The sequence below is a fragment of the Neolamprologus brichardi genome, chromosome 7, assembly GCF_056152115.1.
Source record: "Neolamprologus brichardi isolate AB-2024 chromosome 7, ASM5615211v1, whole genome shotgun sequence".
Taxonomy (NCBI): domain Eukaryota; kingdom Metazoa; phylum Chordata; class Actinopteri; order Cichliformes; family Cichlidae; genus Neolamprologus; species Neolamprologus brichardi.
This window is the reverse complement of record NC_142110.1, coordinates 52,772,234-52,787,824: the sequence shown is the minus strand read 5'-3', so window position 1 is coordinate 52,787,824 and position 15,591 is coordinate 52,772,234. Positions and strand designations below refer to the sequence as shown.

Below are 15,591 nucleotides of genomic sequence, written 5' to 3'. Positions count from 1 at the left end.
GCAGGGGGGCCCACTGACAGTTGGGGTTTTCTCTGTATTGTTGTAGGGTCTTTACCTTACAACAAAAATACAATTACATTGCAAACTGGATTATTTGCCTTCAAATGCTCAGATTTGCACGTCTTGTTTTGATATGTCTGTGTATTTTTAAAAGTGGGAGGAAAAAAGATTAGCTGTGCTGCAGGCCTAATGGAGATCACGACAACTAAATACCAATATTAGATTTAGATAAATTGGATTTAGGAGATTTTTGCATCATGTCATAAAGAACCTTGACAAATCAATTAGTCAAATCAAGGATTGCATTGTCTTGCCCTCCCCCCGAGTCTTAAATTCAAGTGATTTCCTGAAAGAATAAAACTGTAGTCCCCCCCCACCAACACCACCACCACCACACACCCCACCCAAATATTAGACAGTATTTTCAGACACACAGTACTAAAACTGTTAGTATTTATAGACACCGGGCATAATAACACTAATAACCGCTGACTAATAACACCAATGGCTGCGTGAAGTCATGCACATACTGTATTTCCCTTTGGCTTCACAACATACACTAGCAAGATAAATGACTTGCACTGGATCTTTTCGCTGAATTTGTTGATAGTAAATGATACACAGAATATTAGTCTTATCTAAACACTAAACCCTATCTGGAGGTTTTATCTGCATCATCCACTCCCTATTCTAGAGTCAACAACAGTTAATAAGCGCACAACATACCCTCGGTGTGTTTCGGGAGTGTGTGTAAATCCCTCGTCACTGTGATGTCACTGTCTAAATGTAGTCAGAGGGGAACAAAATTCAATGTGTTTTTGTCAGTTTTGGCTAAAGCGCTGTTAAGACATGAAGGTAATTCAAAGACAGTGTCTCCGTCTCCTGCAGACATAGGCACAGGAAGAGAAAGGAAAAGGAAATGGTACAAGGTGGTATTACAATTCCCTGCCTTGGCTCCTTTATTCATTTCCCCGTGTACAGCTTGCCTTCCATTTCATTTCTGCAAAGCAGCTTACTGCTGAGAAACAGACGCACAAACAGAACCGAGACCCAGCATTAACATCAGCGGCAGTGTGTTTGTTTGGGTAGAAGAAATACATAAAGACATAGATTTAAAAAAAAAAAAAAGCATGAAAGCAGACGCACAGAAAGAGACCTGTAGGTCTGATGCTTGAGAGCTCTCCTCTCCCGTTGTTCCTATTGACTTTGCACTGTGGCCTTCGGGGCAAGAGAGCGCATGAGTGATTGAATTATTGACAACGCGCAACATTGCCTCATCACGAGCATATGTTCCTCTTTCATCTCCTCCCAGGCAAAGTCGAGGAGATGCAGAATAATGTTGCCGAACGCCTTTCATTCACCCCAGTCTGCCATCTTTCATTCACAGCGGTGAGCACTGACTGGAGCAACACACCCGCCTCCCATTTGCTGATGTGCACCAGGAGTGACAACGCATTTAACTCACTGAACGAACAAGTCATCTGAAATGGGACAGTTTTGTTGGGGTTTTTTGCAAGGCCACATCGTCTCTCTTGTTTTTATGCCCCAGATCCTTTTCAGATTAATCACTTTGACTAAAACAAGGCTAAATGCTATGCACTTTATATAAAAAAATGGATTAAAATGAAGCACTTTAAGCATGTTACGCTGTTTAGATGCCAGCTCTAGACACTTTAGGAAAGCTGTACTCATAACAGTTGTTATGACCACCTGCCTAATACTGTGTTGGTTCCCTTTTTGCTGCCAAAACAGCGCTGACCCATCGATACATGGACTCCACTAGACCCCTGAAGGTGTGCTGTGGTATCTGGCACCAAGATGTTAGCAACAGATCCAACAAGTCCTGTAAGTCAAGGATGGGCCACCATGGATCTTTGGCCAAGTCAACACCTCAACAACTCATTCCTGGTCTGCAGCAGTGCTTCGGTAAATGGTACGTGTCAAACTAGCATCAACATAGATGGCAAGTTTCCCCAGCAGAACATTGCCCAAAGCATCACAGCTCCTCCTTGGGTTTTCCTTCTTCCCATATTGGATCCGGATACTAGGCGTTTCCCCAGGTAAGTGATGCACTTGCACCTGGTCATCCCCATGTGATGTTTTGGACATTTTCTGTGCGTTATTCTAGTTTCACTATTGCCAAAAGGTTAGAGTTCACACTGGGTCATGATGTCATCAGTGAGCGTGAGTGAGTAGTAGAAACTCACGTGTGAGAAGAGAGAATGTATGTTAACTATGGGGTGCTACGCTTCAGTGTAAGCTCCACAACTGAACTGAAGCTAATAAAGTGGACAAAAGGACGATGGAGTCGTGTCTCAACGTGGACAGAGGTCAGCATGGGCACCCTGACTGGTGTGCGACGAAGCAGCCTCATACACAACAAACTGTACTCTGTATTCTGACACCTTTCTATAAGAACCAGAATGAACTTCTTCAGCAATCTGAGCTACAGTAGCTCGTCTCTTGTATCGGGCTGCACAGACAAGCCTTCGCTACCCACGTGCATCAGTGAGCCTAAGCCACCCATGACCCTGTTAGTGGTTCCCCACTGTTTCTTCCCCACACAAGCTTCAGTTTTGGAGATGTTCTGACCCCGTCATCTACAGTAGCCATCACAATTTGGACCTCGTCAGACTCGCTCAAATCCTTATGCTCGCCCCTTTTTTTCCTGCTTCTAACACATCAACTCTGAGTGCAAAATGTTTACTGGTTCCCTAAAATATCCCACCCAGTAACAGTTTCCATGATGAAAAGATGATCAGTGTTATTCACTTCACCTGTCAAGAGTCCCTTTGTTATGTCTGATCGGTGTATACTAAAATCCCAAACAGCTTTGTTGATATACATTTTTGAAATGCTCTTTAATAACCAAAACCAAACCAAATCAAATTTCAGAAAAAGATAAAAAGAACTCAAATCTGGAGATTTGAGGCTTTGTGGAAAGTAATGTTACACATTGAAACACTAAGATTACTATTTACATTTATGGACAGTGTGAACAAACACCTGCCCCTACCCATGTCGGTGACCAAATGTGTTTCCCTCCCCCATTTCTAAACCAGCGGTGGTCCAAACCTCTTGACCCCGCTCCCATTCGAGCAGTAGCCCCAGGTTGTAGTGCTATATGCCTGCCCGCCCCCCCACCATACATGTGTCTGATCGAATGCTCTGCTCCACTTCATCAGCTCTTAGTGAATCAATGGACATCACAAAGACAATCTGCACTATGATAGAGTGCTTACACAGCGACAGAGCGCTTTGAAAACTATATAAAGAGACAGGAAGCAAAAATGGAAAGATACTGAAACTGGAAAGACGTTTCAATCACACATTTTCTAGATGTAACATAATTGAGGGGGTAGTAACTGCTGCATCTGGATGTTAGCAGTTACTCCCCCCTCAATCATTTTGATCCTATTTTTATTTAGTCCAGGAGAAAATTTTAAGAGCAACAGTCTGGCAGGTGAATGAACATTGCATAAGAGGTTTAGTCACCCAGAATTAACTAGTGTGCAAAATACCGGGGCATAAACAATTGCTCAGTGTCTCTCCTTCTATGTTTTGTCATTTCAGTCATTCTATTTTCTTTCTCCATTTTCCCTCTGTTGTATTTTCCCCCTGATTATCAGCATGTCATATTTGTCAATCGCTTCCTTTTTGCTCTAATTAAACATTTAAAGCTGTAAAAATAAAATCTGATTTTCTCACACTTCCATCCCTCATACGACTCCGAACTTGCGTCTGAAGGCAGTATGGGAACGGGCAATCACATGCGCAGAAACATTTGCGCATGTATGGAAGCAGATACAGCACCTCAGGCTAGGAGGGAAAAAAACATTTAAAAGGAGGATCCTACTGTTACTGCATACAAACATTGACTGTCCCGCACAATATGTAGAAGTCAAGCTCGGCTTTGTTCCGGAGCGCTCGAGAGCAGGCGACAATCAACAAGAGCCACCAGCTGAGCTCTCACGCTGAAGCGTATCTGCACACCACAGTAAACAAGCAAACTAATCATCGGCCATCAATTTGCGTGTTTTCTAAACCGGGTGGGTGGCTTTCTCCTAAGGAGCAATCTCCTCGGAGGAGAATAAATGTTGAGCTGCTTCCTGCTCCCCACCAGAAGCTCTTTAACGTAGCCCTTCTTGTATAATGTGGCAGGGAAGTTTGGGTGTGTGAAACAATTACAGGCGGCTTGAGGATTTTATCTGTTGTCATGATACACTTATAGAATGACCCGCTCGGCAAACTGGATTAAACCATACTTTGATTCAAAGCTATGTTTGGTGCATCGACTGGATTACGCATTTATGGAAGAATCAAACATATCATCCTAACTGTAAACAAATCTGAGATAGCAAGCACAATAACTTGTAGTGCCTGAATCACATTTTGTGATATGTTATCAAGCCTTAGATGAAGTGATTGCCAACCACTTGCGCGGCCATTGCAATGTTGCAACAACACAGGGGAAAAAAGAAGCTTTTGCTCTGTGGAATTCGCAGACTCTCCTGTCACACACCTCTCCGACTGCTAATTGCCTCCAGCATGGGACTTGGACTGAGAGCTGCCGGCCAAAACTGGCAGGCTGACCTCACATCGTGGCCCAGTCATCTGATTCGCGTTAGCTGGCTGCCCTCTGTCACACAGGCCGGCTTTGTGTGATGGTACCACAATTAGGATGTGGAAAGCACTCCCAAACAACTGCCGCAAAAAACACAAAACAAAAAAAGAACATCTTCTCATGATCGTGTCTGGGGTTCGACATGATCTCACGCATAACAAATGCACTACTATGAATTGGGAGTTAAAATCCAATTACATAATAATGACTGAGTCCTGAAAGTGCGCAGGGTGCATGTGTGTGTGCGTGTCTGTCTGTGTGTATGTGCGCCTGTGTGTGATCATAAGCACCCTCTCTTGCATTATCACCGCTACAGGAAAGGAAAGAAGTAAGAGAACAGCACAACTGGAGCACCGAGAGGCAGAAGAGCAGAAACAGTCTTTAATGAAGCATCTCCATCTAACAGACCAGAGTCCACCACTTTTCCTTATTCGCCGCCGCACATTCACACCCAGCAAAATAATCTCACAGTTCGTAAACCGACGCGCAAAAAGGGTGGCAAGTGACATGTTTCAAATAAAAGGAGAGAGAGAAAGAGAAAGAAAGAAAAGCAGGATAACACTCACCCGGCATTGTTAGAGTCTCACAGAGCAATCGAAGGCAGGCATTGAGAGAGAGAAACCGAGGTTGAGTCAGAACAAGAGAGGAGAAAAAAAGGAGAGAGAGAGAAGCAGAGATAGATGAGGGTAAAGGCGATTTCAGAGCTCCATTTTTTTCTCTCCCCCCATTGCTGCCGATGCGGACGGTCGCCTGCCTCTCCTCTTCCTTACTTGTGGGTTTTCTTCTTCCCTCCTTCTCTCCCCTGACTACATCTCGCTTTCCTCTCGCTGCTGCTTTAAGGCGAGGGGTGGGGAATGAGCGCTACAATGGTCTCCCTCTCTTCTCCTGCCTTTCTCCCACCCTCTCCCGCGCTCTCCCTCCTCACCCTGCACAGAGCATGTCCTACTTCCTGTGTTGTCTCTGAAATGGGACGCACTCCCTCTTCCTTTTCTGTTTATTTCTTTCACTCCGCATGAACGAATTTAAAGGCGCCCTGACACTTGACTCGGATTTCGGCGTGATGAAGATTTCTCCCCCCTCTCCTCTTCTGCCTGTCCCTCCCCCCTCTCAGCAACTCCCGCTTAACCCCCCCTCTCTCTCCTCTGTCAGTGATTGACTGCGCCTCCCGTCTCTGTCTCCTTGCACAGGGAGGAGCCTGCGTGCGATGTGTGAGTGCCTGTATGCGTGGGTGTGTGTGGATCGCATGTGTGTGTAGTTCAGCCTAGCTTTGCCCTGCCCCCTGTGTGGCTCCAGGGGGAGTTTGTATGTGTGCTCTTTGTCCTGTCAACTCTTGTGCGAGGTGTGCCCCTTTCTCTTTAAGCCACTGCTGTTGACCCCCCCACCCGGTGTTGCTGGGACTGAGAGGAGTGAGAAATGTGTGTGGTGCCAACCAGCTCCAGAGTGCCCACAGTGAACTCAGATCAGCTGGAAGACCTGGACTCAGTACTGGAACTCAGACAGATAAACACTGTACATATGTGGCTGAAGCTCAGCTTTGGCAAAGTGACTTGACTGATGGGGGCCAGCCAAAGGGTTGGTAGTAGTGAGGTTGGAAAGTGGGCAGGATGGTTTTGCCATGCTCAATTTAAGCCTGGAATGGTAAGACTACAAGAGGAGAGGAGGTGTGTGTGGGGGGGTTTGCTATTTCTAGAGCTTACACTTTGGCAGAGCTGGCACGAGGGAATAAAGGGCTGGGCGGGCGTACTGATAAGGAAGGGCAGCTGTGGAGAGCTGGTTCAGAAAGAGCAACGGCCACTAATCTGCACTCCCCGCACGTCTGCAATGATGTCATCAAATATGACATCACCCTTACCCCTTATACTCCCAGACACATGAGACATACACTTACACACTTACACACACACACGTGCATTTAGAAAGCAAATTACTGCACAATAGGGTGTGAAGTAAGATACAGTTCCAGCTCCACACCCTTTCTAAACAAAAGCACTGGAGGCACACTGTTGGCTTTAAAATCACCAAGTATCTCAGCACCCCATGACCGCTTTCAAAACACGAGCTAACAAGATCTTTCAACTTACAAGATAAAAACAATTCAAATGAAACTCCAAGTTAGTTTAAATCTGCAAATGTTGGGGCTTTCCTATGGCAGAGATTCTGTCTACTTTTCTGAATAAGTGCATACACGGTAAATGCACTTGGTTTAAAAAAAAAAAAATACCGTAAATAAACAAAAACAACGACAACGGGTTCTTCGCCACACTTAAATGCAAACAGTTGTAATTAAAATTAAATTATAATTTAGCGTAGCCAGCTGTTGTTTGTGGATTAATTGCTCTTTCTTACAGTGAGAGCAATCCAATCCAGCGATGCTGCAGGAGAAGGGTCATGATGAAACTGCATGCATAGCAGTTAACTGGTGCTGTGCTGCAAATTTTGGTATCCTTCCGATACCATCGAAATACATGGCCATTACTGCCGATACTAAAACCGATGCTGATGGTTTTAAGCTGTAAAGACAGCGCATGTAAGGGAGAGCGATCACGATTAATGAGATGAATCAACATTAAGTTCCACATTTTACTGACCACTAAATCACTGTGATTTTTACACCTTGCGTATTTTGAAACTTTGTTGGTGAACTGGAACGTAAACCTGCCTCTGTCTCTAAAGCACTTAAGGCCAACTTCTGTTGTTTTAATGTGCTGTAGGCTATAAATAAAACAAACATGGCGGTCAAACCAAAAAGGTTCAGACATTTTTCATAGTGCATATTTGTGGTATACGTTTTCATTTCCAAAAGCAAATTGAACACAATTCAGTGGGCTACATACTGAACCTAGAGGACTGAAACAATATTGATCCCTCATCACATTAATATCGATTCAATAACAATACTACCTTTAGTATTGATGCTATTAAAATCTTTGGATCAATTCATACAGCTCTACAGAAAACACGTTTTCATGCATTCTCTTATGCAGAAACATTTTTATGCATTCCCACTTCCTCCAAAAAGGAGCTAATCAGTGATAATTATTCATCAAATTCCTGCTGATTTAAACTATGTAAAAATGTTTTATATAACTGTGGCAGAGTAATTGTAATTCCATGACAGTACGGGTGCTTTTGAAGATCAATCTTTTTTCTTAACTGATCTTAATGAGGCCTTTATTAGGAAGGCTTCTGCGTTTATAACTTCCTCTTAGCGGTGCCTCTGGGCTCCTGTCCATTCGTATATTTTACCGCCTCGCTCTATTATCCTATCAGCTGAAAATCTACACGGCAACTCCTTTCTGGTTCGCTTAATCCAATTAGGTAAGCCTAAAGCTACCACTCCTCTCTCTTCCCACACACAAACCAATCACTATGCTTTTTTATCAGACCAATTAGCTGCACCTCTAACATGCTGATTTAAGCTCCTTCCGCCAACGCCCTTTTCCTCAAGACTCCATTTAGAATCTGAATGATCAAATGAGCTATTTTTTCACCCAAGATGCAGACAGATGCACTTTGAACAAATCTTTTTCAAAGGTAGCAGCTGAGTGAGGATGAGAACCAGATTGATAGCTCAAATTGCAAACAGTTCAATCAAAATTAAGTGCTGGGTGGCTAATATATCATCTCCTTTCCCCAAAGCAGATATAAACACTTAGCCTTAGAAAATAACGCCGAGTATGAGGATAAAAAAAAATATCTTTGCAATGCAGCACAGTGCAACGGAATTGCAAACAAAGGCAAAGCAATTGAAAACTATACAGCTTTTCTTTTTTGTTTTCCAATACAAAAAAAAAAAAAACACGATTTCAGTCCGAGTGTGGGGAGCGGACAACGGAAAGCCGACAGCTTGAATCAGACGCAATCCAGCTTTACAGTAAGAGCACTCCGAAAACAGTCTTTCTGATGAAGGAGTCTCAGCGTCTGCCTTGCACTTCGATATTTACGGTTCATTACGTTAATATGGTGCATTTCATTGCATCAGCGTGCACCGCACTGCTCAAGTCAGTCTAGCAGTTTGCAAGTAATTGTAAGCAACTAAACTAAAAGAGAAAAAAAAGCTGCTTCACTGTGGTTATCTAATACGGCGGTGACAGGTGAACATTCTGTGAACCTGAAATGCTCATCTGCACTCAAGAGATGGAGCTGTGAGCAGGCAGAGGTGCAAACAGGCTGCTAGGACACTTGGTAGTTAATTTTTTTTTTGTTTCTAACTAGGTCAGACTGCACCATCAGAGCTGAGCTGTTTTTACACCACATATGCCAATCTCCTCTCTTGCTGTCTCTCTTTTGCAGAGTTTAATTCTGTTTGAGCTACGAGATAAATATTGCAGCAACAGTATTTACCAACTGAGTGTAAAGCATGTCTATTAACAGCAGAAGAATAAAAATGTGCATATTGGTTAAGAGTAAATAAATAATAATATATAATAATAATATATATATATAATAATTAAAATGTCAGGCACTGTAACCCTGGCTTCATTTCCTTTCTGTCAAGGGGTTTAATGTAGACACACCCATACATAACGACAGTCTGACCTTGATGAAGCTGCGTCTGAAGGAGGCTCAGTGATTGGTGAATAACAAAGCACGCTGGGAGCCCATCAAGCTTCATCAATGGAGAATCAAAGTTTGAAGTGCTTTGGGCACACCAAGGTTTCTGAACGCATTTTATAAGACTTAATTTATTTAAAAAAAAATTCGAACAGCACTTAGATACAAAAATTACAAAAGATAAAACACATAAAAACATTGACCCTGTCAAAGAGGCTGATGTATGAATGGATAAAACGCTGCACAAAACATGGTTTGAATGACTCGACGGTCATTTTAATGTAACACCGTCTGCCAAGTACCGATTCTTTTATCTTTCGGACCCTTTGTTTTGTTTTTTGAACAACTATTATGTCTATTCAGAGCTTTTTAAAAAGGCTGAACTTTTTCTTTTTTACACTGATAGAGCCTGTGCGTCACACCAAGTTCAAATCAAGGCAGCCATTAAAAACACTGACAGGTGTGAATAGCATAAGCTTGTTGAAAACCCCTGTGCTCTGCTGGGAATCCTTGGGCTGACATCTGTAATGCACCTAAATATTTCTGCAGACCGAGCACTGCATCCCGCCATGACAACAGCACTTCACCTCAGCAGGATAACACGTCCTGCCAAATCATGCAAATTGCTCTGGAACGGCTAATATGACCAAGAGAGCAAGATGCTAACATGGCTTCGACCCCCCCACATGAGGAATCAAAGTTGTTTTGGTAAGCGACCCACACAAAAGCAGGCAGATGGTTTCTGATGAGGACATAAGGCAGATTTAAGATGGACTGGTTGATCCAAGATTCACGGTAACCAATGGGAAGCTGAGTTTTTTGCGCAACTTACACCTAGGAGAGAAATAGAGCACAAGTTTATCTGACGTCTCTTCCTACTGTTCACTCAGAATTTTGTGTCACTCATGAGATTCTGTAAAATCACGTGTTCATTGCATATACGCGCAGAAAGTGATGCTCTCATAGTGGTAAGGATTTATATCAGTTCTTAATAAATAACTGAAAAGCCTGTGGCCAGCTTAAACTAAAGAGAGGAAGGAATTAATGAGTAAATGAATGCTTGCATGTGCACTGAGCAGTCTTTTAAGCGGGATGTGCAGGGCGCTGCTTTGATGGGGCCCTCGGTATTCCTGTCACGCCCAAGGCACTATCCATTACAGCTCATTACCCGGGGAGAGAATAAAAGAGAGTAGAGACCCTTGGTCATGCTTGCCTGAGCTCACAGAAGACCCAGCAGGGTTAAACATCAACCAAGCCACGAAAACCCACCAGCTGGGCAGGTGTCAACAACACAGAATTGTAAACACCACAAGAATTGCTCTTGGGATGACTCAATGAACAATAATAAAGCAACCAACACTTCACAGAAACGTAGCTGAATCTAAATTTGACACGTGCCTATCATAATGGCACCTTTGTTTTGAAGATCATGGTTTTTCAAACTTGATCTGCATTGACATTACACATGAAATCACTCATGCTGCAGGATAGAGAATGTAAAACATCTGCAATAGTGACCTCTCTAAAATCTACTAGGATTCAGATATTTCAGTTAAAAAATGTGATAGGAAGTGTGGGTTGAAGACGTGGCTTTTTCTATAAATAAAAGGTATATAAAGTCTGCTTACTGACAAAGTCTGCTTTTCAAAAGAAAGCTCTGCTGGTGTGGACCATTCTCCTATAACAGCTTTCACAGAACCTTAGGAGAACCGTGAGATGACAGATGTGCAGAGCTGGAAATGTTCATGAACCTGCATTTAAATAAACTGTCTGCAAGTGGTGAAAATTCACGACTGTTACTTCACAATGTTACCAAAAAAGTCAAAACACTCGGTGAATACCCACAAATCCGTGTTCTTGTATCTGCTATAAGTAAAACCACAGAATAACACTGGTGTCTACAGGAAAACCGCTGTTCTCTGAAAAATAAAAATAAAAATAAATAAATCATTGCTCTATACCTGTAGGCAAGATGTTTCACACCACTTATTTCTGTGCACACATGAAACAAAATGACTTTTTGGAAGATGTTATGCAACAACTATCAAATATGGTGGAATGAGCGCCATGCTCTGTAGCTGCTTTGCTGTCTCACTGCCTGGACACCTCGTTATTACCGACGGAATAATGAATTCAAATGAAACCAAGACATTTTCAAGGAAGAAGACCCTGGCCTAAACCTTGGGAAAGAATGGATAAAATTAACAACTGAATTGTCAAATAATAATGAGAAAATTTATGTTTTTGAATGGCCAATTCAAATGCCAAGGCATGACCTGCTAATGGGGGCCCAAAAGTCTAAAATGCAGGTATGAAAAAGGTGATGGATTGCTTTTAACGAAGGTTCTACAAGTCACTGTACTGCTTAATGAATCACAAATTCCTGGTTACTTAATCCAGCTTGTGCTGTGCATGATTATTCAGTGTGTTCAGTGTGTTGGACCAGCATTTTTAAAGGCTTTTACATTGATTTGATCTGTGAGAGTGCATGATCTACTGGAAGAGCAGTCCAGTAACCAGCAGCAGCCTCATTCAGAAGATTAAGTTTATCTGAGTTAAAGTAATAAAGGTACTTCGAGAACTCTGTGTACCTGTGTTCTAGCCTTGAATATCAATTGAAAACTTGTTCTGTTAGTCTCTCATTGAAACAGAAAAAAGTAAACCACTTGCGTGTTATACTTTCAAAACTGAATAGCCGTGTCTGTCCTTGAAGCAAATGAAGACGAGATTAATGAACCTTTCTGATTCATCTGCACCAAAATATCATCGCATGACTCTAAAATTATTAAAATCTCCAATCTATCTTCCAAAAGAAAGAAGTACAATGAAGTCTTGTAATCATCATCAAATGAGAGGCATTACATTTTGAGATACTATTGATGGCTTCATTCAGTCTGTTTGGGACACAGCACAATACGGCACAGTGGCGGGTGAAGCCTGCTCTGTAAAGCACATTATTACTCTGCTCTGTTTCATCTGCACCAAATCATGCAGATGCGTTGTAAATTCAGATGGCGAAAAGGGAAGGAAGCTAAAGACAGAAGGAAAGAGACGCAAACTTTCCCGTCTAATTATACCACTGCAACGAACATAATTAAAGCACTGCTGTCGATTCTTCAGATTTGGCAAAAAATCTGTATCTGAGCATTTGATTGTTGTTGCTACTAAATACATTACTTTATTTCTGGACAGTTTCCAAGCCATTATTCTTCATGTGTATGCACTCACTGTGCACCAAATCATCAGTTAACACTGGATCAACATTTTGGATCACAGAGTCAGAGAGTGCATGAATTAGATCACATAACAAGATAATAATGCTTTTTTCCCCCTTCTTTTTAACTGAAACCTGAATAATAGGAACAATAAACATAAAAGCATGTGAAGGAGAATGAGGAAGGCGGAATATAGATGGTAAATTTTGCACAAGGTATGAATTAGTTGGTTGGTTTAGTAGTATAAACTATAGAAAAGGATCTGTGGGAAAGCCTATCCGGTCGTTAAGTCTGACGTCACTAGCCGTGTCTGGGCCTAAACTCCGCTGCAGGTCCATATATCAAACGATCACTATGGCATTACTGAGAGTTAAAACACTGTCTAAAGTCTTTCATCTTTAATAAAATGATCAGCGTTCTGCTCTACCAGGTGTAACAATTGAGTTTAACATCCAGGCATCCATGAAAACGGAATTTATGACATTTAACGGAGTTAGAAGTTAACAGGAAGTTAGCTCGCTAGCTTCTATCTAAATACAATATAGCATGTCCTGACTGCGGGGTTTTGGAAACAAATTAAAACGTACAGCTCTGTTATCACTTCCAACATAAATGAAGACAGAAAACTAAACAGCAGTTACATTTGTAGGGTTACTGAAGTTTGGCTAGCTGGTATATAATGATGTGCTACGTGACCGCTAGCAACACAGCTATGTTAGCATAATATAAACAAGCTAACTTTTTTTCCACTCGATAAAAGTTAATGTGAGTGTTCTCGGTGGTCAGGAACAAATGTAATCGCATGGCAGGATGCTGTAAACGGACCAAACTTCAGCCAGGAAAACAACTGAGATAATCCATCCACAATACGAGGTTAGTCATTCATATACTGCTGCATGGGCTGGGCTCTAGTTACATCGTAAGGTTTTAAAAACTGAGCTTAAATAAATGATTAGCGGTAATAAAAGCCGAGGGAGGTCAACAGTGATCACTGACTGTTTTAGGAGCTTTTGGAGATTAAATAGAAGAAAATACAAAACATTAAACATGTTAACAACACAAAAGCCATATTAAACGCAGACTACTTTAGGCCCGGAAGTAGGATTCGTCACGTCATCACTTAACGACCGGATTGGTGCCAGGCTGGATTTAGTGGCTGAAAAACACTATTAAACCAGCCAGGAAGTAAGAGAGGGCCAGAGGGACAAATGAGAGCAATGGGCAATGGGGACAGAAAAAGAAAGAAAAGTGAAAGTCAAAGACAAAGGTGGCATATACAAATATGTCAGGGGTTGATAGATGTTCAATGCTGGAAGAGCAAGAGCTGAATGTCAGTGAGTGAGTGAGATGTGAAGAGGGGATAGGAAAAGGAAAAAGGAAGAAAGGGAAGGAGCTCGAGAGAAGGTTGGATATTACAGTCAGCCCACTTGGGGAATGTTTACAGAATTTAATAACTCTAAATGTCATCACTTTATTGGATTTATGGATGGATCTCTCTCTCCCATTATGCCGCACTCTTTCCATCATCTTCTCTCTCTCTCACACTCTCACAGCCCCACCTGCAGCAGCTGCCATTGTTCACACTACTACCGTTTTATGGAAACATGACAGGGCACTTGAATCAAGAGCTCAAAGGTAAAGCTTCATATAACATTCATGAAACCACCAAATCACCAAGTGCCTTGTTTAAAAGGCAACAAAATATGAGATCATTACATGAATGTCTAAAAGGATTCAAGTGTCCCTGCTATTATATCTTACAGAGCAATAGCATTATAGACCCGATAAATTCCTAAAAATGTAGAAATGCCTGTAATGCAGGGCTGTCAAACATGAGGCCCAGGGGCTAAAATCGGCCTGGCAAAGATCTGGCCTGCTGGAAGGCTTTGGAAAATATGAAGGAGTGCATAGGTTTTGAATTTTCAACTGAAATGTTTATAGGATTTGCAGATTCTTCTGTTGGTAAACACTCCACCTGCACTGCCATTCATACTACACCTTTATGTGGCCTACAATATAAAATTAGTTTGACATCCCTGCTCCCATCAGTTGAATAAAAGTGTGTGGTAAACACAAATTAAATATGTCATTTTATTTATTTATTCATTTCTTCTGAGATATTCAAAGTTTTCTAGAGTCAAATGTGTGGTCGTCTGTCAAACAGCTAAAGCTTGGCTCGAATTGGGCCACGCAACAGGACAATAATCCCAAACACACACACACACACACACACACACACACACACACACACACACACACACACACACAAGTGTATAACAGAATCGCTGACAAAAGAAAAGAATCAAGGTCTTGTAAAGTCCAGACCTCAACCTGACTGAAATGCTGTGGTGGATTAATGTTGTAAAGAAGAGTGGTCCAAAATCCCTCCACGATGACTGATAAAGTAACACAGAAAACAATTATTTCAAGTTATTGCTGCTAAAGACAGTTCTACAAGCTATCGATTGATTAAGCATGCAATTAGTTTTCCACATGGTTGCATAGTCCTCTGGTATGGGACTGTATATTAAGTACTAGTGAGTCAAAGTCACTATTTTGGTGCTACTATACAAGCCCTAATTGAACACATTTTTATTATGTAAACCCATTTTTATATTTGGTTCAGTATTTGTCCCTTTCTGCTACAGCATCGTGTGTGCTGTAAACATAACTACAGCATATGCAGAGATGAGAGACATGGCACGAAACAGGAAGACAAATGTGGATGTTACAAATCAGTTCAGCTATTCTATTTGTGTGCTAATATTCAGAGCTGAAGTCTGCGACTGATGGGAAAAGAGGCTGCTGTGTTATAAAAAACCATGACTCACTCACTGGTGCCACTGTACTAAGGACTGCAGTTACCCAAACACAAAGACACACACGCAGATATGCATAAAATTACGGGCACAGATTACAAGCACATAATCAAAATCACTGCATTTCAATCAACCCTTTCTGTGGGCAGAAATCCACAAAGACAACTATTCTTGTACTCGATAAGAGGCGAGATAGACAGGAAGAAGGTGGTTAGTACTCTCGACAGCAATAATGCCATTAATGATCTGGGTGCACTCAAGGAAGCTGGGAGAATCATTGCAGTACCTGAAAGCGAGCGCGCGAGCGTGTGTGTGTGTGTGTGTGTGTGTGTGTGTGTGTGTGTGTGTGTGTGTGTGTGTGTGTGTGTGTGTGTGTGTG

At 42.0% G+C, this 15,591-nt stretch overlaps 1 protein-coding gene across 9 annotated transcripts in view; it reads right to left on the bottom strand.

Annotated features, from left to right (window-relative positions):
• The window catches only part of dab2ipb (DAB2 interacting protein b), a 176,719-nt gene that overhangs the window by 54,004 nt on the left and 107,124 nt on the right, over positions 1-15,591 (bottom strand). The window contains exon 1 of one of the 9 annotated variants that reach the window (XM_006796821.3): positions 5,191-5,759. The exons of the other annotated variants lie outside the window; for them this stretch is intronic. The gene's annotated coding sequence lies outside the window, so the exon portion shown is untranslated. Of the gene's footprint in view, positions 1-5,190; positions 5,760-15,591 lie in introns of those variants that run through there. 9 annotated transcript variants of the gene reach the window in all.